Source organism: Sinohyriopsis cumingii, unplaced genomic scaffold, assembly GCF_028554795.1.
Source record: "Sinohyriopsis cumingii isolate HCF-2022 unplaced genomic scaffold, ASM2855479v2 utg000940l, whole genome shotgun sequence".
NCBI classification, from domain to species: Eukaryota; Metazoa; Mollusca; class Bivalvia; order Unionida; family Unionidae; genus Sinohyriopsis; species Sinohyriopsis cumingii.
The window spans coordinates 1,867,107-1,890,762 of NW_028315945.1; the positions used below are offsets into that span (position 1 = coordinate 1,867,107).

Here is a 23,656-nt window from a genome sequence, read left to right on the forward strand (position 1 = left end):
GGACCGGTTCTTCAGTAATCGTTCTGAGCACTTTGTTGAGATCGAAACCACTATCTTGATATCTTATTTCTATTAGACTCCAGACAGGTTAACCTCATATTTATCATTCTGTGGTCTGTGTTATTGTATATAGCAATCTACACTATTGTGCTGCATATTTCCTTGCTCCATAACATTTCTTCGTTACACCCTGCGCAGAGTTAATTTTGCCTGTCAATGAAGTGACCAGCCCTTACAAAGCGTTCATCACGACTATTTACCTTTAGACCTTTGTACCGTCAACTTTCATATTTGAACACTTTTTTGATGGCTGGCCTTTTGGAGTTCTTGCTGTGTCAGCTCTCGTTTTGCCTTTGATCCCACAACCAATGGTGGCGCCAGAATACACTTAAGCTAAGACAGAAATTACACGCGAGATGCCCCAAATATGAAAGATTATACCACGGAAAGTTGTCACCAAACCAGATATTTTGTGGATTATGAACAATAATAATGTAAGCAAAACGCCAAAGTTTCCCCTGTTTCTTTTTTCTCCACCATTTTTCGACCCAAGATCTCTGTTTATTATTGTACGCATCCTTAATTTACTGTCTGTAATAAATTGATTTGCAGCTGCGATGGTTTCCTTAACGATATCATTGTTCACAAACTCTTGCTCCTGCGTTCCGGGCATTGTAAACTAAAACATTTTGACCACGCGTATCAAATGGACAGCATGGGGGGAGAGGGGTACGCATACGTTTGGAAACTTCTTTTTATGCTGCTCAATCACTCCCCCATACGGTATTTTGAGACACAATTAAAAGATGTTAAGGCCTCCTTTTTTATTCAAAATTTCACCCCAACTTGTATTCTCTTTCGCCTGTCCTCAACCTGAATCTTGTCTAATTTAATTCCTTATCCTCTTTGTTAATGCTTCCTTAAAACCTCCTGCTTGACGCGATAGTCCTCTTCTGATTTCTTGCTAATATGCGTATTCTTTTTAGCCAGTTGTGCAATGACCCCCTGTCAGTAGGAGGAGCTGGTAATGCTCTCCGCTGCAATTAACATGAATGTGCTAGACCTTTAGCAACACAAGACAGGTTTCAAAAATGGGAAACTGTTCAAATTTCATTTCAAATAATAGCTTTCGAAATAAATTTCTGTCTCCTGCCCTCTTCCATCCCAGCTCCACCATAATCTGCTAATGTGGAGACATTGCATCGAAGGAAACTTTGCAAAGTTTGTAGATGAACATTTCTATCGAGGCTTTCCTTCGCTAGCATATGTGTTGGCGTGAGGACTACGCACAAGTGTAGATGATAACTCTGAAAAGGGCTGTGGATCACGAGGTATTTCCGGAGCCTCTCCCTTTACAGAGGTATGACATTTTGTGAAATGCTAACGAGCAGTTAGACTTATGTATGGTATAATTTTGCAGTCGCTCTTTGTGTCCAATATTCTTTCTTAGGTATATAAGTGGCACTGTCATTAGGAGCCAAATCCTTTCCTCCTTAACGAGCCACTCGAGAAGGGTGCAGTATAGGCAAAACTTTGTTCTTCGGCAAAGTATGCTTTTACGTTGTTAAGCTTACCCAGCGCTCCAGGGACGATATAAGTTGAGTACATAGCAAGACCAAATAGTATGTAATAGCATGCGTTGTCATAACCTACCCAAAGCTTTAAATTATCGGCAACTACGAACTTATTAGAAAACAGCCGTTCAATCATGCGCCTGTACGTTACCAGCTGTAAATTTACCATTAATAATTATTCCCGTTTCCTTCTCATTCTGGAACTAAACTTTTGTCAGTGTTTCAAGCGATTTTATGACCTCAACCACATACAGTCTCAGAAATAAATATTGACTGCAGCAGCCCAGTCACGACCATTTCTGGACCACTCGTCTTCCGCGGATGCGCTGAAGTGGTGTCCAAACAAAGCTGGAATAACAGGATTTCCCTGTAAAAGCCCAATATCGTCCCTGCACAAAGCATGTTAGATCCTTCGCCGGGAACTATACATCAATTTCAGTTCTTGCCATTTCACTCCGACGATGGCCATATCGTTCAAAAGAAGGGAGCACAATCCCCCATACCCAAACAGCTACCCGGATAGCATTCTGTCATTTCTAGGCTTACGACCTTGATACCACTAAAGACCTAAGGTCTGCCTTCAAGCCTTCATGTCCGAATTCGACGCCCGCCCGCTAAACGTCCTGAAATACACGCCGATTTAGGCTTCCTGTCATTTTACCTCTCGCTACACTCGTCGCGGTTTAAGTTTTTCTGAAAGCCTTTCCGTGTGTTTGTAATGGTGTACCAGTGTATTGTATATGTGTGTGTTCTGATCACAATCATAATAAGGTTATTGCGTGCATGCCTCGTGAGATTACACCGACGCTCCGTCTATACATAGCTTAAACACAATTTTAGGCACGAACTCTCATTAAAGGAAAAAAAGATGTTACATCTGGACACTCATATTTCTCTGATGGTAACATTAAAGATGACTAATGATTGTTTTTAAATTTGAATTAAAGCTAATACAGCTGACGGCTGTGATATTGTTAGATTATGAAGTGATCTCGGAGTGTTTCGTATCTACCCCGTAAATAAGATGATTTTTTATTTGTTGATTCTTGGAATCGTGCCATAATTATAATGTTACACGTTGAAATAAAAATATTAATTACAGTTACTGCTGTTCTATTATTGTGTAGAAAAACAAATCATTATAAATATGTTATTCGTCACCGATAAATATATTTAGGTCTAGCAACATTAACATCTTCGACAAAGCTAAAATCAACATGATGATGATGATGACATGTGCAACAACACTAACGAAAGCAAGCCACAGTGAGCCAGTTACAAAATATAGTAACTGTAAGTTCCAATACCACCTCAAAGCAGTAAAGTCAAATATAAAAGTGACAACATTAATATAGACTAGGTCGGAATTGGTAAAACAAACCAAGTGAATCTCAAAATCGGTCGGGTCTCTCTCTCTCTCTCTCTCTATAAATATATATATATATATATATATATATATATATATATATATATATATATATATATATATATATATATATATATATATATATATCTTTGGATGCTGAAGATTTTAGTGGCTGATTCTGAAATGTCGTTGGGGAGGGATATGCTACGGAAGCATTCGTATGAGGAACCACCTGTGGGGTCCCCGGGGGGAAGCAAATGAAGCTGATGCCTTTTAAGTGCTTCCAGCGCATAATTTTAACCATCTAACTGAAGAAAACTTACTCTAGGAAATGTTTGGTTGTTTGATGTTTGAACTCATTTTTAAGGGGTTGTGATACGCAGGCTCTCTACCTCAACATCGCCACTTACCCTCCCACGTTCAATTGTTAAAGAATTCCTCACAAATGTAACGCAGTTTGGATTGTTGATTAGCTATAAATTTCATGGATACAAATTAAATTTAATAGAAATCGCAGATAACAACTACCACATACATAGAAAATGTATGATCCATTTTTTTCATATCGAAAAATTACTAAACTGTATGTTAGTTCTTCTAGTAGAGGTTGATAACAACTTGATGTTTCGTTTTTTAATGTCCATCTGAATTCTTTGCCGCTCCAGACAGTTTTGAGCTTAAAATGAATGTACTTGAGTATTTATATGCGCCTGGTTGCACAATATAATAATCGGTATTATAATTCTAAACGCTTGCTAATTGGATACGTCAGACTGGTAACAAGAGATCTCACTCACTTGCGTACCGAAGAGAAGCCAATGGTGGGGGGGGGGGGGGGGGTAATCGCCCCGGACGCCACCTCTGTAGCGGCGGGAAAAAGGGAAAAAGGAAACAAGGAAAAAGGAAAAAAGTAAGGAAAAGAAAAGGAAAGAGAGAGAGAGAGAGTTGCAAAGGACGATAATACTTTGAAAATTTGGTGATGCCGCCCATGATGACAAACAAGGGTATAGCTAAACAAAATAAACAGCAGAGGGTAGCATCTCGGACCTCCTCCCCGGGCGGCATTTTAGCTACGTACGCCACTGACCCCACCTGCCCAATGATTGACGTATACCTACTAGATAGCATAAAAGATAGCTAAAATGTGTATGTTTCGTGATGTTTGAATACACAGTACATCCACTCTCAGAATGCTAATCGAATTTAAATGTTTGCCACCTAGTTATTTTGGGATTTTCGTCCCGAATTTGATGAACATGGCTTGAGGAGAGCCGTCCCAATCGCTTGCTTCCACGTACATTGCCTATTTGTGTGCTTTACAAACACAAAATTGATAAGGGTATACTTTCTGACAAGCCTGTTGGATCATGTTTTAGCAATGTATAATCTCATTTAAAAGAAGGTTCTCTTTTTTTATTACTTCGTATTGATGATATATTATTTTCAGTACAAAAAATCGATACTAAAATACGTAACAGACATATGGAGGTCCAAGAAGGACAAAATACTGATTGCAAGGGTATCCAATTATCGTTCCTACACAACGTTTTGTTGATGCAAAGGTGAATTCTAGAGCTGCAGGGATAAAATTTATCTTTGCAACCATATTTTCATCTCTTTATAATCCTTCTATCTATGTTCTCGTAACTGTTAAAACGGTTTTCACCTACCGTTGCATTAAAATAACAATCTAGCGGTATCGTTTGTTTAGCGACCGTTTATTTTACCGTTACAATCGTGTATTTTCTCGCAGAGGTAACATAATTGTTGCAATCTTGTAATTGCAAAATAAATTTCTTATCGTAACATAGGAAATGTGAAAGTTTTAATAGTAAGGTGTTTCACTTGAAACAACGATGGTTGTAAAAAGAAATTAAAATCATGTCGAACGGCGAATGATCATTGTTGCAAAGGAAGGGGAATATCTTTGCAAAAGCATACGATTCCACTGGCAACAAATACAAATAACATTGATACGATCCACTTTTCAAAGCACCCTTGCAAAATTACCTTTCGATAATTGTATATTATTGCGATTATATATTGAAACTGATTCAACTGTATATGTATTTTTGACCATTTTGGCAGACCATACACATCTTTAGCGACTGTTGTCACTAGCGACATACGTGCATTATATTTTGTGTGTATTCCAAACACAGACAAAACTCATTATGGATATCCCCGTAAAAATTTGAACAAAAGCTCTTACAAACTTTTACGTATGGACACCATTTATGGAAGAACAAGGTGACTCATCCAGAAATTTTTATCGATTTAATCTAACATTTAAATAGTAACTAACGACTGTACGAAAATGTACATGTGCTGTGAAACTAACAGCATTGATGACTGCCACATTCCGAGCTTGTGAAATGATATCACAAAGTTCCGGGTAAGTACACATAAACATGATTAGATAATTTCAATACAGATAGCAGTTAGATATTTCTTATTGTTCTATTGTACTCGTCCTGGTGTTTTTCGTTCTATTAGTGTGTAAAAAGAACAAAATCAGATAATTAAAAAATAGTTGGTATAATCACCGACAGCAACAACAACAGCAACAACATACAAAACAGCATTATCGCAACAACAACAATAACAAAACCATTTTACAACAGAATTGGGAATTGTAAAGACAAAAGGTATTCAATTACTACTACTGCTACAACTTGATGTACGATATATTTTATTTAATGTACATGAATTGGTAAAAGAATGTATACAGCTTTCTTTCATGGTTGTTGAAAAATATCAAGACTTAGTTGTATTTTCTTAGGAACATCTTATACATTCATATATATATCTATATATCTGGGCTAGACATGGCATTGATATGATTTCTTTCTAACTAAAGATGATAGTATATATATACATTTCAGATTACATATAAATAATTTACTTTCCTGGTGGAAACGTACGCTTGTAAATGTAGCTAGACTGAGGTTTAGTTTTTGGTTCTTGTCGTAAATGTTATGTTCCTATCTACTAATGTCCAATGTTAATAATATGTACGTCAAATCCTACATTTGGTCTCTTGAGTTTGGAGATGAGTTATCAGTGACTATCATTAACGGGAAATTAACATGAATGAATGGTTTTCAGGTGATAAATATCGTGAGTTTTGAACTCATACTTCAATCATGTTTTAGCTGTATCTTCAAAACAGTAGAACATTGACAGTTCCGTTATTTACAAATACTTTTTCGTGCCCTTTTCGATAAGCAAATAGAGGCCATGTTTCCTCTTCATTCTTGAAATATCTTCTTATATCCAAAACGAACAAGACATAAATTAGGTAGACTCCATGTATTTGATTATTTACAGATATATATCTCCATATTCTTGTTTACAAATACTTGTTCCTGCTCCAGTTGATAAGCAGATATTTGGACCAATACACCTGTCAGTTACGTTATCATGTACATGCCTGTGCAGGTATATATTCATAAATTACGTAAACACCGATATCAATCCTAGCACCTATAAAATGTTGGTCAGTAGGGTAAATCTGCATAATGACGGAAAGCTACAATAAAGAAAACTAAGGGATGAAATGAAAAGGAAACACGGAGAATAAAGGCTGTATCAGCCATAGAAAGGTCGAGGAACACCAGTAATCTACAGGTTTCAGAGACATCGAATTTAACAAAGTTTCAGAAAAACCAGCATATACATGGAAGCAGATTAAAACACAAATATCTTTGTTCTGTAAGAAACGGATTATTGACACATTTTTTCAAGGTAATCTCTTTCCTCTTTTTATTTAATACTCGTTTGTATCATTAATATAAAGATTACAAAAGAAACCAACATATATTGACTTACAAAAGTGTGAATCGTGAAATATTCCACGAATGTAAAACTGTAAACGCTAAATCTTTTGGAGTGTATAAAAGATGAAGCCATTATGTAACAACGATACAAATCTTCTAATTTCCCTCATACAAAAGGTTTTGTGGTCAACAGAGTGCAGAATAATTCTTAATCAAAATTACAAATAATTTATCTGGCATCAGCAATCACAATAACTCTGTTGCAAAGCTTGCAAATTATTTTATTCGTAACAGTGTTGAGCATAACTGATACAAAGTTGCACAAAGATGCGTTTGAACGATGTGTTACTAACTTGCAGACATTTTTTGCAGGCACCAGTTGCATATACTTTTTGTTAGGTACCAGATGCAAAGACATTTTCTGGGAACCAGTTCTCAGAATACATGTAATATAAAGTTGGGGGGTATTTTTGTCACGATAAACCAGAGACCTGTCTCCTGTCTCCATGTCTATCTATATCCAATTTATTAAGAAAAGAAACTCAAACATCCATCCCCACGCAGGTGCGATGTGCCCTCCAGCTTGTCGTAATTGGACAAATAAGGAGACAACATTTTTATGCATCCCGTAATGATGTTCCAGTTGAGAAATGTTTGAGCGGTTTTAAACAGCACAGTGGCGTAACGTCAAAATTTCGTTACCTTCCTCCCCTAGAACGTAGTAAAACTTGGGATTTTAGCTCCCTTCTCGAATGCCACCACCACCACTGCCCAGCCTCGCACTGCAGGGGACGACGGGGCGGTAGCTGCGCAACTGAAAAAGTGCGATTTTTTTCTAAATTGAAAAGTGAACTTTAATGTTGTGGAATCGGTTCTATTAACAGTACTTGAAAATGAATTAGGTCTTGAACGGTAGAATTGACTTTCTTACATGGATTTTGGTGTAACACGGCAAAATAATGCATATGCTTTAGCGTTTTTACAATTGCAGTGCAGACGAGTGTGAATTTACAGTTCGTGTTGTATACTGTACCATTTTCTTGGCACACTAATTAATGAACTATAACATTTTTGGTTCGCGTTTTGAAACTGACAATTTTTTTTCTTCTCACTTAGACATTTTTGAGGTACACACACACTTATACAGGTAAAAATTCTGTCACACCTTCGATCGACAATCTTGTACAATGACTTGTTTATATGTAGCTGTGGTCATTTTGATTTGTAACTTATTGAAGTACTTCGTGATTTATCTCTTAGCTGTTTTCGTATTTTAAATTTGTTTGGAAACATTAAATGTGCATGAAAAGTATAAAATATCTTGTGCCGTAGATGTAAGTACAAGACAGAAAAGGTGTGCTACAAAGTTTACTGGATTTATCCAAACAATAACTGTCACGCCCCTATCTCTACTTCTGTTTGTGGTAACGACTTCCTTTACTTAAGATTTGCCAAAATCTAAATATCTACGAGACCATAAAAAGCTATGTGATAGTTTTGAATCTGGCACACTCTACTACACATTTGTCACAAGATAAAATTCTATCCGATTTTATCCACTTTCCAATACACGCATACTTGCGGCTTAACAAGAAATCTTCACTTTATAAAACCCCAAAAATTCACTAGTTTAAAAAATACTGATGTAGCTCTTCTCTCTCTCTCTCTCTCTCTCTGTGCCTATTTAGATGGTGTGATGGATAGATTGTTTGAGAGATTTCATATCCTTATAAACTAGACGCTAACAATATAGGTTTTGATCGTGTTGGATAGTTTAGTTAGTGTGTTAGTATGTTTTTGCGATTTTATCCAATTTGTTTAAACAGTATGCTAACACAAGGGGTTTTGAATTATGTATGGGTTTTGGATAGTATAGATGATGTGCTGGATAGTATGTTTGTGAGATTTAATCTATTTCTTATTCATTCTCTTCTTTTGATAGTTGTTGTGGAGACACTAAACAAGGCGTTTTGGATAGTGTATATCGATTATTGGATTTTATAGATGATATGATGGATAGTATTGTTTTATGAGATTGTAATTTGGTTTTAAAACTCTAAGCTAGCATAAGGCGTTTTGGATAGTGTGTGTATGGGGTGATGGATGGTGTATGTAGTGTTTGCTATTATATTTTGAGATTTCATCTCTTCAAAACGTTTTGGATAGATATTTACGGGCTTTTGTAGTTTATAATGTGCGTGCGAGTATTTTTGTTGGATTTCTTCTTTTCTTATCCTCGCAGCTAAGACAAGGCGCATTGGACAGTGTGTATGGGATGTTGGATGACATAAGTGGCGCAATGGATAGTATTTTTGTGATGTGATTGATAGTAGGTGTGTGAGATCGGATTTTCCTTTTAAAACTCAAATCTAGCACAAGGGGTTTATGATAGTATTTGTTGGGGTAATGAATGGCATATATAATGTAATGGATAGCATTTTTTGGCGAGATGGATAGTTAATTTGTGAGATTGGATTTTGTTTTTAAAGCTCTAAGCTAACACATGGCTTTATGGATAGTGTGTGTATGCTATGCTGGATGTCATAGTTGGTGTGTGATTGTATGTTTCTGAGATTTCGTCTCCTCGATAGCGTGTATGAGGTGATGGATTTGATATTTTTGGTGTGATGTATAGCATTTGTGTGGTGTGATGGAGAGTAGTTTGTGAAATCTGATTTTGTTTCTAAAACTCTAAGCCATCACAAGGAGTTTTGGATAGTGTGTTTATGTGATGATGGATGAAATAGGTGGTGTGTGATTGTATGTTTGAGAGATTTCATTTCCTTCTCCTGAATTCTAAGCTCACACGTGGCGTTTTGGATAGCGTGTGTATAGAATATTGGATGGTATACAAGGTGTGTGACTATTTTTGGGGGGATTTCATCATCTTCGCTTACACTCTAAGCTAACACAAGTCAGGATGGATAGTGTGTATGTGTTATGTGTTTGTATAATTGTGAGATTTTATCTCCTGCTCTTTCGCTCTAAGCTATCGCAAGACGGTGTGTGTGTGTGTGTGTGTGTGTGTGTGTGTGTGTGTGTGTGTGTGTGTGTGTATTGTTGTTGTTGTAGGGTTTAACGCCATTTTTAAGCACACGATAGGCTATACATGGCGGTCAGTATTAATGGTGGAGGAAGAACCAGGGAAATCCCCGGAAAGAACCACCGACCCTCGAGAAGCTACTGGCAAGTTTTTTCACATACCCACATTGGCTGAATCCGAGACTCGAACCCACGCAGACAGAGGTGAGATGGCAGTGATCCGTAACGGAGAGCGTTTTAGACCACTCGGCCACTCGGGGCCCTCTGTGTGTGTGTGTGTGTGTGGTATGTTTGTTTCCGCGTGTTTGTCTATGTTGACAATTCAAACTTCAAACCCTTTACCATTATCGTCCCCATTAACCCTATAAAACCTTTTCAACCTATAAACGCATTTTGGGCCTGTAGAGTCCCCCAGCAGCAGAGGGGCTGTACAGACCGAAACTTTTTGCACAATAAACCCCTCCAGGAAACTATTCCTCGATAGAGGGCTTATTTCGACGAAATAAACCCTTCTATTCAGAATACAGGACAAAAAAAAATGTCCCCCGAAAACTCGAAGAGTTTCCAGGGACAAACTCGTTGAGTTTGCACTGACAACTTGGGTTACTTCAATAAATCTGAAACAGTTTCCGTGGCGGGGTCGTTATTGAAAAATCCATGGGTCGGGTCCATCCCCTCTGCTGCTCTGGTAAATGAGTTTCCAAGGAAAAACATTTTTATGTTGCAAATAGTGTATCAAGTCCAATACGGTATCTTGTTCTGGGATCGTGTAAATTTATTGTCACAAATCCGTGAGGTTTTCTTTGAGCATGACTGAAGAAATTTTTAAATTTATTTAAATCCATATCGCCACCACACCAGGTTTGATGAATATTTCTCAGTGTATGTGTATCAACTCCATTGAATATCGCAAGAAGATTACAATTATCCCTGATTACTTTAGGAATTTGTGTATAACGCTGAGTAACATAAATCACATCAGTGTTTTTGTGACGTCCCCGGGAAAATATTCTTGCGGGATTTTTTTGCTTGTCCAACATAACATCATCATACACTACTAGGTTGTTAATTGATTCATCAAGATCCTCGACGCTGGGGGCTTCTTCGATATCAGTGATAAATTCAACAACATCCTCACCGTCTTTACTCAGCGCGCTTGCACTCTCATTAAAATCTTTTATAACGTTATAGCATCGTTGATCATCTACAGATGGAGCTATCAAATACAGTTTATCCCATTTCATTCACTTCATTATCAAGTTCAGCAACAGCTGTGTTTTACCTGAACCGGATGGCCCAATTATAATCGCGCGGATAGAGTTTGGTAGCACTGAATTATGCTTAACTGGCTCTTTCTTTTTTGTCGCAGAAAAATCTGTAATTTCCATTTGTATATAAAGAATAATAATTATGGATCTATATTGTGTGAAGTGTAAGGCACGAACCCCTACGAATGATCTAACAACCATTACAACAAAAAATAACAGACAAGCACTTTCTGGTACGTGTACGCGATGTGGCACAAAAAAATTTAGATTTCAAAAAAAAAGCGAGAATTTAGCGGAGGTGACATTGCAGCCAAACTTGGAAAGCTCCCCGGAACTCCCTGGGCAAAGTATCCCGGAGAAAAACATCTCCCAGGATACAATTACTGCGGTCCAGGGACCCGACTAGATATCAGACTTGATGAACAATCTAAACCAAAACCGGGAGAGTATCCGATAAACGCTATCGACGCAGCGTGTCACATACATGATGTTGCTTATCGAAGTAAAGATCTACAAGACAGGCATATCGCGGATGTGAAATTAATTCATGCACTAAGCGCCATAAAAAATAAATCATTTAAGGAGTCACTCGCTAATTGGTTAGTAAGATCAGCGATGAAATCTAAATTAGTATTAGGCGCTGGATAATTAAATAAAAATGCAAGCGATTTATTATTCCCCAATCGGATACTGGAGAGGTAACTCAGCAATTAATAAACTCGCCAACGCGGCATCAGTAACACGCGAGGTTGCCAAAAATTGGCTATCAAAACAAGCAATATGGCAAATCTACTTACCACCACCTCGACAAATCAACTTTGCACATTTTGATGTTAGTGTGCCCAATGAAGTTCATCAGGCTGACATACTATTCCTGCCTCATGATACTGTCCGTAGAAAAATATACAAATACGCGCTAACAGTAGTTGATGTTGCCAGTAGATACAAAGAAGCAGAACCGTTAGCGACTAAAACAGCGTCCGAAGTCGCCTCTGCGTTTAAACGAATTTATCAACGAGGACCTCTAAACTGGCCACGATTATTACAAGTTGATCCTGGCAAGGAATTTCAGGGCGCGGTGTCATCACTGACAAAGCAGCATAACGTTACCATACGACGAGGACATACTGAAATTCATCGGGATCAGGCAATTGTTGAGCGATTTAATAGAACACTCGCTGAGAGATTATTCGGATACCAGTACGCGAGGGAATTCATTTACGATACGAGATCTCGTGAATGGGTTGCAAGACTGCCAAACGTGATAGCCGCACTGAATAATGAAATTACCAGAACAACAAACATGAGACCTGTAAATGCAATCACAAAAAAATATATACCCCGCGTCAGTGAACGCGGACAACAGCAACAAAATGTTTCAACGCAGCCAGGGACGCTAGCGTTCCCACTGCTGGGTAATGTCACCGTTAGGTATTTATACGAACCAGGCGAACTAGAAGGAGGAAAAAAAAGAGCAACCGATCCCACATGGAGTGTTACTACACATAAGATATCCAGCATAACCAGATCAACTGGGAGAAACGCAATCTACAGATTAGATTCGACTGCTCCTCAACGCGGATTTAAACGCGAGCAACTTCAGGTGATTCCCGAGGATACACAATTACCACCCCGATCACTAAAGTGATCCGCACTGAAGTGATTCAATCATTTAAATAACTGCAGCAACACCTCTGCGTCGGTTACACTCAAGACAGGTCAACATCACATTTTCACGTGTATGACCGCGACTGCTATCTATTCTATCTACGGTGAATTGCCTTGGGTCGTTTTTCGAATACTGCCACAGCAATAAACAATTACAACTCGCACAGTGATTATTCTGCTGTTGTTGTAATTGTATTACAAATTCAACATCCAAACTTTGTTTGGGATCAAACTCTCTACCATTTTTTTTGTCGCTCTGTTTGTAACCGGCTAATTTCTTTCTTATTGTGTCATCAGCGATTGAGCTGTCGTTGACAACATCATCTAATACAATTCTTCGTAACTGACCTATCCTTCTTACTCTTGACACGGCTAAATAAACTAAATTTGACCACTCGATGCGATCATCAACAATCCAAACTGTTGTATCTGAAATAGTTAGTCCCTGCGAACTGTGGATGGTCATAGCGTATCCTAGCGTCCACGGGGATTTGCTCATTTTCAGTGCCTGTTCAACAGCATCAACATCAACTGTGACAATATCATTTAATACTAAATTCTGTTTCTCCGGACCCGACGCAGTCAGGCGCCCTGGAATATCAACATCAATATTCTGCAATCGCGTATCAGCTGGTCTATAACACAACGGCACTGGCAACATGGGAAATTTCTTCTGATGTAACTGAAATAACCGCTGCTGAAGTGTGTCCCTGACTATCTTTCTACTTGCCACAATTAAATCACCTGGTTTCCACGTTTCCCAAAAGTCGCTCAGCGAAGTCTCTGGAATTATTTCACGCATTATCTCACACTGGACTTTATTGGTTTGTAGCCTGATCAGTGCCTTAAACTCTTTCAGCGTTTCATCGAGTGCTCTAACATCGTTAGTTATTTCCTCATAATAATCTACAAAAGTTTTCAGCCACTCGTGTGGAGATTCACCTGTAAATGGGGGTGGTTGACCATGATCGCCGCACATCACCACTGCGGTATTTTTCTTTAGCAGCCAATCCAGAAACTGTTTTAATGTATCCAACGGCACAGTGTCTATCTCATCCCAGATGATTTTCTCGGGAATATATTTCGTTCCCATTCGTTCAGGTGTCCACGTGCCGCCGCTGTATTTGAAAAAACTGTGATACGTGCACGCGTTAACATCCCGTTGTCTCATCTCCCTGGCAAGTCTGTGTGTGGGTGTTAGCACAATCATGTCAGAGTTTCTAAATAATTAAATCGCTCGAGTTGTTTTACCAGAACCACCAGGACCGTTCAGATAAACTGTTTTGTGTCTTGTAACAGGATCGTGCACCGGCGGCAACAACGAAGTTGCCCCCGACGAAACCATCGAAGATATTTCTGCGCTGCGATACTCATCCTCGATTTCAACATCAGCCGATTTACAATATCCGTGTAACATTTCATTCTTTATTCTCCACGAGCCCCACGATGGATCATCCGATATAACATTATCCAACAGCGCTGAGTGTTTTTTATCAATATAAAATGAATCCGTTGCAACTCTCACTGCGGCAACAGGGAATCTATTGATCATCGACAACAAATTTATGGATACATAAGCCAGCATCGAAGATCTCAAATGTATGTACTGAGATGATTCTCCGTCAATATAACTAAAAACAGTCCCTAGTTTTTCCCCGTTTGACAGAAACACATCTTTGCGGTTACAGAACATGTTGTTCGTGGCTGCATCAGCGACAATAAGATCCAATTTAGTCTTGTCCATGATTAATCGACTGTGATGTTGTTTATTATCATACGCTCCACCTTGAGTGAATTTCCCTATTATTCTTCGTCCTAGATCTTTTGCTGTGCTTTCATCATTTCTGAGTTTGCTTTTAAGTACTTCAGGAGCTTTCTTGATGATAGCGTCGATAGAAGTTTCTGGATATTCTCGTGACCAATCTTCGATGACTTCTTCTAACGTAACCGGCGTTGGAGTTGGCAACCAAACTTCGGTTTGACGACAATAACATATAATCGCTTCGCTGACCGTCAGCGACAACAGTATTCGACTGTCAAGCATGTATCGCAATAACACTATCGGTGCCCATCGCTTCTCAACGAAATGTCTGCCAAACCAAACATAACACACAGGATGTAAATCCTTAGCGAATTTAAACGACGACACACAAGCAAATCCGGTCAAGTCAAAATCGGGTAAAACACCGTTGACAGCTACTCTTGTCATGGTATTGCCAGCGTGGCCAAACCGTTTAAAATATTCGCTGCATTCTCCACGCCCAAGGAAACTTCCTGGATAACACGCCGTCATGTCCACGGATATCATACCGCGGTGATCATACTGAGTATTCCACAAACCGCCGTGTCCGTATTCGACACAGCTCTGCTGGATATCAGCAAGAAAACTTTTCGGAGTTGGTCTCCATGAATTTCGTTCCCGGGCTACATGCGCGACAACACCCGGGACAGTAAAACAGTGTGTCAGTAACGTATCAGTGTTGCCAGCATGATATTTTTCTGCGAGTTTTTTCATTTCCTGCTGTAACGCCATTGTTCTGTATATTTCCCCGTTGGGTCTCACAAACTGATCATATTCTCCATCTTCGCTACTTCTGAATAACCACACAGACACTGGATCGGTTTTACTTATCTGATAAATAAAATCAAACATGCTCCCAGAATTGCTTTGCAATTCCGGATAATACTTCACAACACGGTCTTGCGGAAATATCCTAACCGAGTCAGTCCAGGCGTGACTGTTATGATCGATAATAGTTATTGGTGTTCCACGGGAATTGTATTTACACTCATACAATACCTCACCGGTTAACGATGAAACCGTTATAGGAAATTTTAGTAATCGCTCTAGCTCAGCAACATCATTTATTGACGCTCCTTTATCCGCTACTCGTGTCGCCCACGCTGTTATTTTAGTTTGTCTTAGCGGTGTTAGGCCGTTTCCTCGCATTGCATTTTTAAAATGTCCCATTACTCGCTCAGCTACACAATTCAACACCGACACCTTCATCGGTTTGAGTTTATCAACGCGTGGTTTCTTCATCGGATAAATTCCATAAACAACTGCGGTCACAGGATACGCTCTGGCATAATATGGTATATCAATCCCAACAAGTACTCCCGGTTTTGAGTCTTTACTTAACAGAACGGTTTTTCCACGAACGCCTCTGGCATCAAGAACAGGGTCTAGTTTGTCTCTGATAATCCACGTTCCCTCGCCGACTCCAACAATAAATTTTATCTGTACGAAATATCTTCTATCGTCGAGATACCCAATTATGTTACGCGCGATTGTATCGTTCATGGTAGCATCAATGATACGGTCACGAGAAATGCTTTGCATTTCCCGAGAAACGCTCGCGTTTCCGAGGATAATTTTATACGAAGACCACGTGTGTGCGGCACCATCACGACGAAACTCTTCTTTGGCATTCTTGATAACACCAATTACCTCTGCTAACTCTCTTCGTCGTGGATCAGCGGTTAACCGGTCAAGATCGAATCTAGAACCTGATATGGGTTTTATTCTGGATAGTCTTTCAAAACCCATTATTATAATTAAGACAAATATTTAAATAGACAAATATATTATATGATGAACCAATGCAAGTGGATCAAACTAAATTCATCAGCGCCGTGTAGCAAACCCTGCAGAGGCGAATACTGTGGACAACATGCTCAACAGATCCGCGGTGGGAGTCTAGGACCGATACCGTGTATCAGATGCGGCATTGGAGTACGAGGAAAAACGCAATTATGTTCAGCGTGTGGTGGAAAACGCTATCGAGAACTAAAACGGTATTATGATAAAAAAAATCCAGACTGTGATAACGCTCTCAAATGCGAGCGTGATTACATAAATAAGTTTTCAGACAAATTATGAATTAGACAATGATTTGCTTATAGTATAATGAATCAAGAATTCGTCCGACATCCAACTATTCCAAATTATGAGGCAAACCGAGATGGCATAGTGAGAAACTACAGGCTGAGGAAACAAGTTGGTACAGTTGATAATGCTGGTTATTTAAGATTTACTGTTAGGAAAGGGAGGTATTTATGTCATCGTTTCGTCTATGAGGTTTTTAACGGAGAGATCCCTAAAGGCCTTGTCATTGATCATATTAACGGGAACAGACTTGATAACAGTATTGAAAACCTTCAAGCGATCACTCAGAGCAAGAATACCATACGAGGAAGAGTTAAATGTAAAACAGCTATAAGAAGAGCAGTGAAATCTGTGAATGTTGAGACTCGTGAAGAAATAATATTTCAATCAATGAGCGCAGCCGGTAGGTATTTCGGTATTTGTCCACCTTCTGTACAGCATGTCGCAGATGGGATCTACAAAACAGCATTTTCAAAGAAGCTCAAACAGAAGATTTCATTCTGTTATATAACTCTTATCGTTGACACAAACGACGATAACTCCTCCGAGAGTGTGTAACGCTTTGCAGAGTTGTCGTTGCTGGTCAGAGGATTTGCTCCCCCTAAGAAAGCCACCTTGATAAAATATTTTATCGAGTTCATAACATGTAATCATTTATTTACCGTAGAATATATATTTTTTTACAAACAATATCCTCGTTTTACTGAATATATCCGACTGTTTTGCTCTTCTGTGCTTGTTATATGACCGCGCTTAAGAAAACATACAATTAAAATATTTTAAACAAGTCCCGCCCACTGCTAGAGCGAATTTCCAACTCGCAAGTAACAGTTGGGTTATATACGAAATCGCTCCCTAAGACCTTTGGGTCGATCGAAAGTCAGCACGCGCAAGCAAAACCATAAATTTAATCCGCCAATGGCGGGTGTCTTTTGTGCACCATCCAATGGTCGATTCAATGGATGGTTTTGCTCTGCTGCTGACCGTAGAAAATGACCCACCTGTGTATGTTTGTGTCGTCATAGGATAAGGTCTTAGGATAAGTTAGGATAAGATTACATGTTCATTGTGCCTTTACTTGCTGTCATACTCGAATCAGAGGTTAAAGGTTGTCTGTTCTGTACCGTCTCTTAGGATAAGATTACATGTTCATTGTACCTTTGCTTGCTGTGATACTCGAATCAGAGGTAAAGGTTGTCTGTTCTGTACCGTCTCTTAGGATAAGATTACATGTTCATTGTACCTTTGCTTGCTGTGATACTCGAATCAGAGGTAAAGGTTGTTTGTGTTGTCAAATAAATGTTTGCCGGGCCTGCTAGAGAACTCGATCCTAGAAGCCAGGGCTGTCTCGTCTTGTAAATAAATGTGCCTCTGAGTCACTTGGCAGTCAGAGGGGTCCGTCCTTAGGATAAGTTACGTGTTATATGTTTGTCCTTGTCAATTCACTAAACACGTCCTCTTGAGCCTATAGAACGTTATTTGACGATCTAGAGGCTCTTGCAGGGGATAAAGTGTTTCGTGTTACATGTTGTATTGTCATGTCGGAAGCAGTCCTCGTGGGGTTCTAGAACGTTATTTGACGATCTAGGCCCTTGCAGGGGATAAATGTTTCCGACTGTCTCGTTTTGTTTTGGAAAGCTAGCGTTTCTCATGCAAAGTGTTTCTATTAAAAATATAAAAATATATAATAATATGAATCACGAAAATATAAATACCATACTTGTTGAAATTAAAGAATTACAACAGCGAGGTTTTAATATTTTACTAGACACTGAAACAATTATGTCAGATTTTGAATCCTTGAATGAGCTATCACGCTTGGGGAAGAACAATCTCCCTGCTCGTTATAGGTTCATTAAGGGTTTGCAAGATCGTGTTTACAGATCACTTGCCGGGATAACTGAAAATCAGGTATCTGAATTTATTCCACTGTGCCGTGCAGTTGAGAAGATTCGTCTTGGATTGTCACAAGAGTATGAGACTCGAAAATTAATTAGCACCAGGGTGAGACGGTTAAAAGGTTATATAAAGAATCTAGACACGGAAATGCCTTGCATTTCTGACAAAAATACTAGTGTTTCTGACTACGAGGCCGACAAGGAAGTATAAACCGCATAGCGTGTGACTCACAGCACAAAGTGAAAGTAGAACCTGAGAACGCTAGCGCCCCCCCCCCCCGCTTGGAGTGTAAAGCACATTTCCACGGGTAAAAAAAAAAGTGTATTATTTTTTTTGCCCTTGGAAACTCAAAGAGTTTCTCAAGTGAAAGGCGCTTTCAGATTTTCAGGATTTGCTTAAGCGTTTCAACATCAATACAGGAATGAGAATAGTTCATAATCTGTTCTCGTTGACACCAAACTATGATCATATGATTTTGCTGTAGCTCTGTTAATTGTGACGGAGTTAACAAGAAGTCTTCGTCACCATACACGTCAATAACTATTTTAACGGGGAAATACTGTTCTGGGAATGTCTGTATTTGAAATGCGGTTTTTATTGCCTCGTAAAGAATTTGCTTATCATGAATATGAACTCGTGCATGAATGTACTCGGGTTGATACATTATACACAACCGTTTTTTTTTAAATGCGTGCTAGCACTTTCAACGATAACTTATGCTGGTTTTGATAGGGTATTTGCACGATAAAATGACGAAAATGGATCAGTGCAGAAAAAAAAACTATTATAAATATTATGGATCCCTTGACTTAGGACTTCACCAGTAAGTTTATACTAACAGTCTCGTCACGCAGGTCCAACAAATTCCCCCTCTGGTCGGTGAGTTTGAAATTTATCGTTGACAACCACGGGTTATGACACCGTAGATAGACCGGATTGATTGGTTCTTGCACAATCAGAAAACCAGGGAGGTCTCTTGGTGTGAACGTATACAGGATAAACCCCTGTTGTGCCGTCGTAGTATCTGATGCGCTGTAACTGCCATCGATGACGTCACATACAAGATTGACCGCAATAACATCTGTGATATTTACGATCCCGGGTGAGATGTGTCTGCCATCGGATGCTGTACTGTTGTCGTGCTTGAGAATAACAGGTTGTGGTTTTATTCGTTCGTACGCGGCAAGAATATCTTCGAAAGATTGATCGATGAGATCAGAGACTGATTTTCTCAGCTCGGGCACGTTATATCCAGGAAATTTAAAATCTGAAATATCATTCACTTGAATACCATATTTAATTGCAAAATCTGCTCTGGCTATCTGTCTATAATTATCATCGATATAGTCTTTAAGATCCAGTAAAGCCTGAATTATTCTTAGATTTATAGTTTCCATGGCCGATGCGAGTTTGTTTAGTTTTTCTATGGTTGTGATAATATTATCACGCGGACTTGTTAAATCAGAAATATAATCTTGGAAATATACTCGCAGGAGTTGTAGCTGTTGTTTATGTACTAGATTGATCGGAATAAATAATTCAGATTCTATATCATCTAGACGGTAAACACGGAGCTCCTGCCCCCCCTTAACACGTGGAGCTTCTATACTCCAAGTATCGGGCATTAAAGTACTTTTTCTTGCTAGTAATTGATCTGCAAGGAGTAAATAATAATTGTACTCGAGGTCGTGTAGTGCTTCTTTATAGGTCATAAAATCCGATTTTTCAGGTTTTGGTGGACGAGGTTTAACCTCGGGGGCCTTTGGCCATCCTAATAATGTTCGGATTGAGCTGTTATAAATATCCACGGCGTATCCTGGCGTTGAGATTTCAATGACCGCAGACAGCGTTGGTTCATGAGCTGTTATAGATATTTTGGCTTCCTTGCCGGTGATTCGTTTTATTTGGTGTTGTATCTCATTATTGATTTCTTCGATCTGATAACTCCCAGTGGGAAGTGTAATTGTATTCCAGTCAAGTTCACCCTGTTCGCCGGAGTCGGCTTTGCTTTTCCCGAACACGAATGAATTATTTGGCTGCAGACCACCAAATGATGCCGACCTAACATTGGGCCAGCTGTGATACACACTGAGCTTTGCTAACGCGATTTCACTCACTGGAATTGGAGTTCGAAAATTAATACCGAATTCTGGTGTCGTCGAGGACACTGAGATCATTGTGGTCCTTACCGGTGTTGTGTTTGTGACTATTTGTTGAAGCAGTTCTATTGACATTATTTATTTGTTTAGTTTTCAAATAGTCATTGTACGCATCTGACATTAGTTTGAATTCAGAATCTGATATCGTAGCGTCGCTACTTTGCACGTCTAACGATGATGATATCAGCGATGATAATTTCTGATATGCGGTCGTGGCTGTATTTAATTTTGTCGTGTAATCGTGTAATTTTGTGTTAGCACATGATGATATTTTTTTTGCTATGATGCCGAAAACTCCAGCTGTTGTTGTGGCCGCGGAAACACAGATCGTGGCGGCGACTGCTGCAGTTACCGGAGTGACCGCTGATAGTATTGCTCCGGCAGATGCAACAACGGCAGATACTGAATAAACCATAATATCCAGCACTGTTATGCGGCGCTTGTATTTTTTTACTTTTTGACTAGTTACTTCGATGACAGTTTTTAACTCAGATTGCCACTCACGGACTTGATTGTATCGATATTGTTGAGCATCTGGCGTCGTTGACATTATTCAATTACGCGGTAACCAATTGAGGCGTTGCAGCGACGAATTCCAAACAAAACCAGTAAGATGTTGCTGTTAAACTATCGTCCTCGGCTTCAAGCATAAATGTTTCCTCGGTTCCGCTGTTTAGTATTACAGTGCAAACCCCGGAATACTTATCGGTGGAATGTCTCCAAGGATATGTTGTGAAGATTTCAAATTTAGCGGCTGAAAACACAGACAACCTGTAAACACCGGTGGCTGTTGCTGTATATTTGATAGTGTTATTTTGTCGTGACCATGTTGCGAATCCCGATGATACCGTGAATACGATGTTGGTGATATGCCCCGGAGTAACTCCAGTGGGAACTTTAATCAAACTGGTTTTGTTAACGATATCAGGAATACCCGATACGATATCCTGCTGTGTTTGTTTGATCGTGTTAATGTCGGTCTTTACATCAGCGAGTTTTACATCGACGACTGGAGGAGTCCCAAAGAACTTATCCACGACCTCATCAGTTTTTACGAAGTTTCTTCGAAATCTTGTAAACGCGCCCACGTGAACATCATGCTCTGCACGCAGCGTATTTAGTTTACCGTTGACGATGTCCACGTATTGTTTGTTTGACGCATCCTGGTCGGATTCGGGATTCGCTAACGCGGTTATTTTGTTGCCGCTCATGCTGAGTTCGCCTGTCATCGTGTCACCGGCTTTTTTCACACATTTATCAACACCTTTATCAATACTGTCTTTGATGCTTGCGATTGATATATTCGAGTCCTTGATCCGGCCGCCATCACTAAATGCAACGAAGTTATCCTTGGTAGCTCCAAGAACTCTGCGAATTATATCATTCCACTTAATGTTGCTCGTTCTTAGTTTTCCTTGCCTGTCTTGGAAAATAGCAACTTCATCTGGGTCAACTCCAGCTATATTCAAAAGATTATCGACTTCATCTTTGGTCGCATATTTTGAGAGATCAGCATCTGTGCTTGGTTTACCTCCTCGTGTGAAAGGTCTTCCGTAAATATCCACCATTATTCTTATTGCTGTTTTTCAAATGCTAGCATTTCTCGATGCGGTATATTCATACACTACTTTATGAGGAGGAGTTGCTGGATTTCTTGAGATTGCATCAAGAACATTTAAAACCTCCCTCCCACAAATGGGCGGATCAATTAATGTTTGTGTTGGTAACGTCGACTGCCACACTGGAACATTAGAAAATCTGCTGACATACTTGAGAAACTCAACTGGCGGTGCTAAACCGTACGAATCAAAATAGATAATTCCACGTGGATCGATCGCGTAAGCAACCCAGTGAGTTCCCGGACCATCTTTGTTGTCGAGATTGATAATGCCAGTTTCTGGATTATTCGGTCGTTGCGGTAATTGATCTCGCATAAATACGCCTCTGAAATGTTTTACACGCAATTTTTTAACAGCATCGAGTAAATCAAAATTGCTCAACGGCGTTAGAATTTTTTTGGATACCATGATGGTGGAGTTCCTGGTAGTCTTAGACCGCGTCCCTTTTTTTTCTTGTATCCTTTTCCCGTTGCCTTTTTTAGTGCCATTCCAGCTGCAGTTCCAACTGCACCGAGTGCTGCGGCTTTTGCTACGGCTGGTGCTGCCGCGGCAATCAACGCCGGTATTGCTGCGAGAAGAGGAAATATTCCACCGGTTTTAGTCATGTCCTTGATAGCTGCAGCAGAGAAATCAAGTCGGACACCGGTTTTTGCTGTTAGTGCCTTATTAAAATGTTTAAGCTGAGTATTAGTCAACGACAATTTGTTTGGACCACCAGTAATCTGATCTCGTTTTAGTGTTATTGATGTCCCGCACGTGCTTGCGTTCTTTGATTGCAATTTCTTCGTTTGACCGGAAGTCAAGGTGACATTAACATGACTGTATGACATTATATCCTAAGTTTGATTTTAATTGCGTTACATATTCTCGATTGGAGCGTCGATGACCCTCATTCGTCCGCCAACACCTTCAAGCAGCATTGCTTTATCGGAGAGTATGACAGCAATCGCTCTGTAACCACCAGCAGGAACACCTACACGAGCTCGGAAATGTAGGTCGACAACAGATTGTTTAACCAGATCAAGATGTTCCAGCGAAAAGTAATAAATCGGATATAAACTCATAAAGTCTCGCTGTGATATTTGCAGGCCAGTGTCTACATTAAGGTCGCGCCCCATAAATGACATCAGACGATGATACGCGCGTGCGACACGATGATGTTCGAAATCTATTAATATATCCTCAGATGGCTCCTGATGCCCATTTATTCTCAACGAAACTTCAGAAACTCCAAGTGTATCAAATACCATTGGATTTCTTTCCTGGCTATCTGTTCTAGCACGGTATTGAAATGCAATGAAAATATGTCGTGGTGCTGATACTCCTTGTTGCGATGATATATGCCATGTAAACAACCCACCATTATCACCCTGAATAACGTCTGTGGTTGTTG

The 23,656-nt window shown here is 39.5% G+C and overlaps 1 protein-coding gene across 2 annotated transcripts in view; it reads left to right on the plus strand.

Annotated features, from left to right (window-relative positions):
• The first annotated feature begins 5,134 nt into the window (after positions 1-5,134).
• Positions 5,135-23,656, plus strand: part of LOC149772989 (uncharacterized) — a 49,600-nt gene continuing 31,078 nt past the window's right edge. The window contains exon 1 of one of the 2 annotated variants that reach the window (XM_089946982.1): positions 5,135-5,335. The gene's annotated coding sequence lies outside the window, so the exon portion shown is untranslated. Of the gene's footprint in view, positions 5,336-6,436; positions 6,688-23,656 lie in introns of those variants that run through there. The other variant, XM_089946983.1, reaches the window with a different exon arrangement.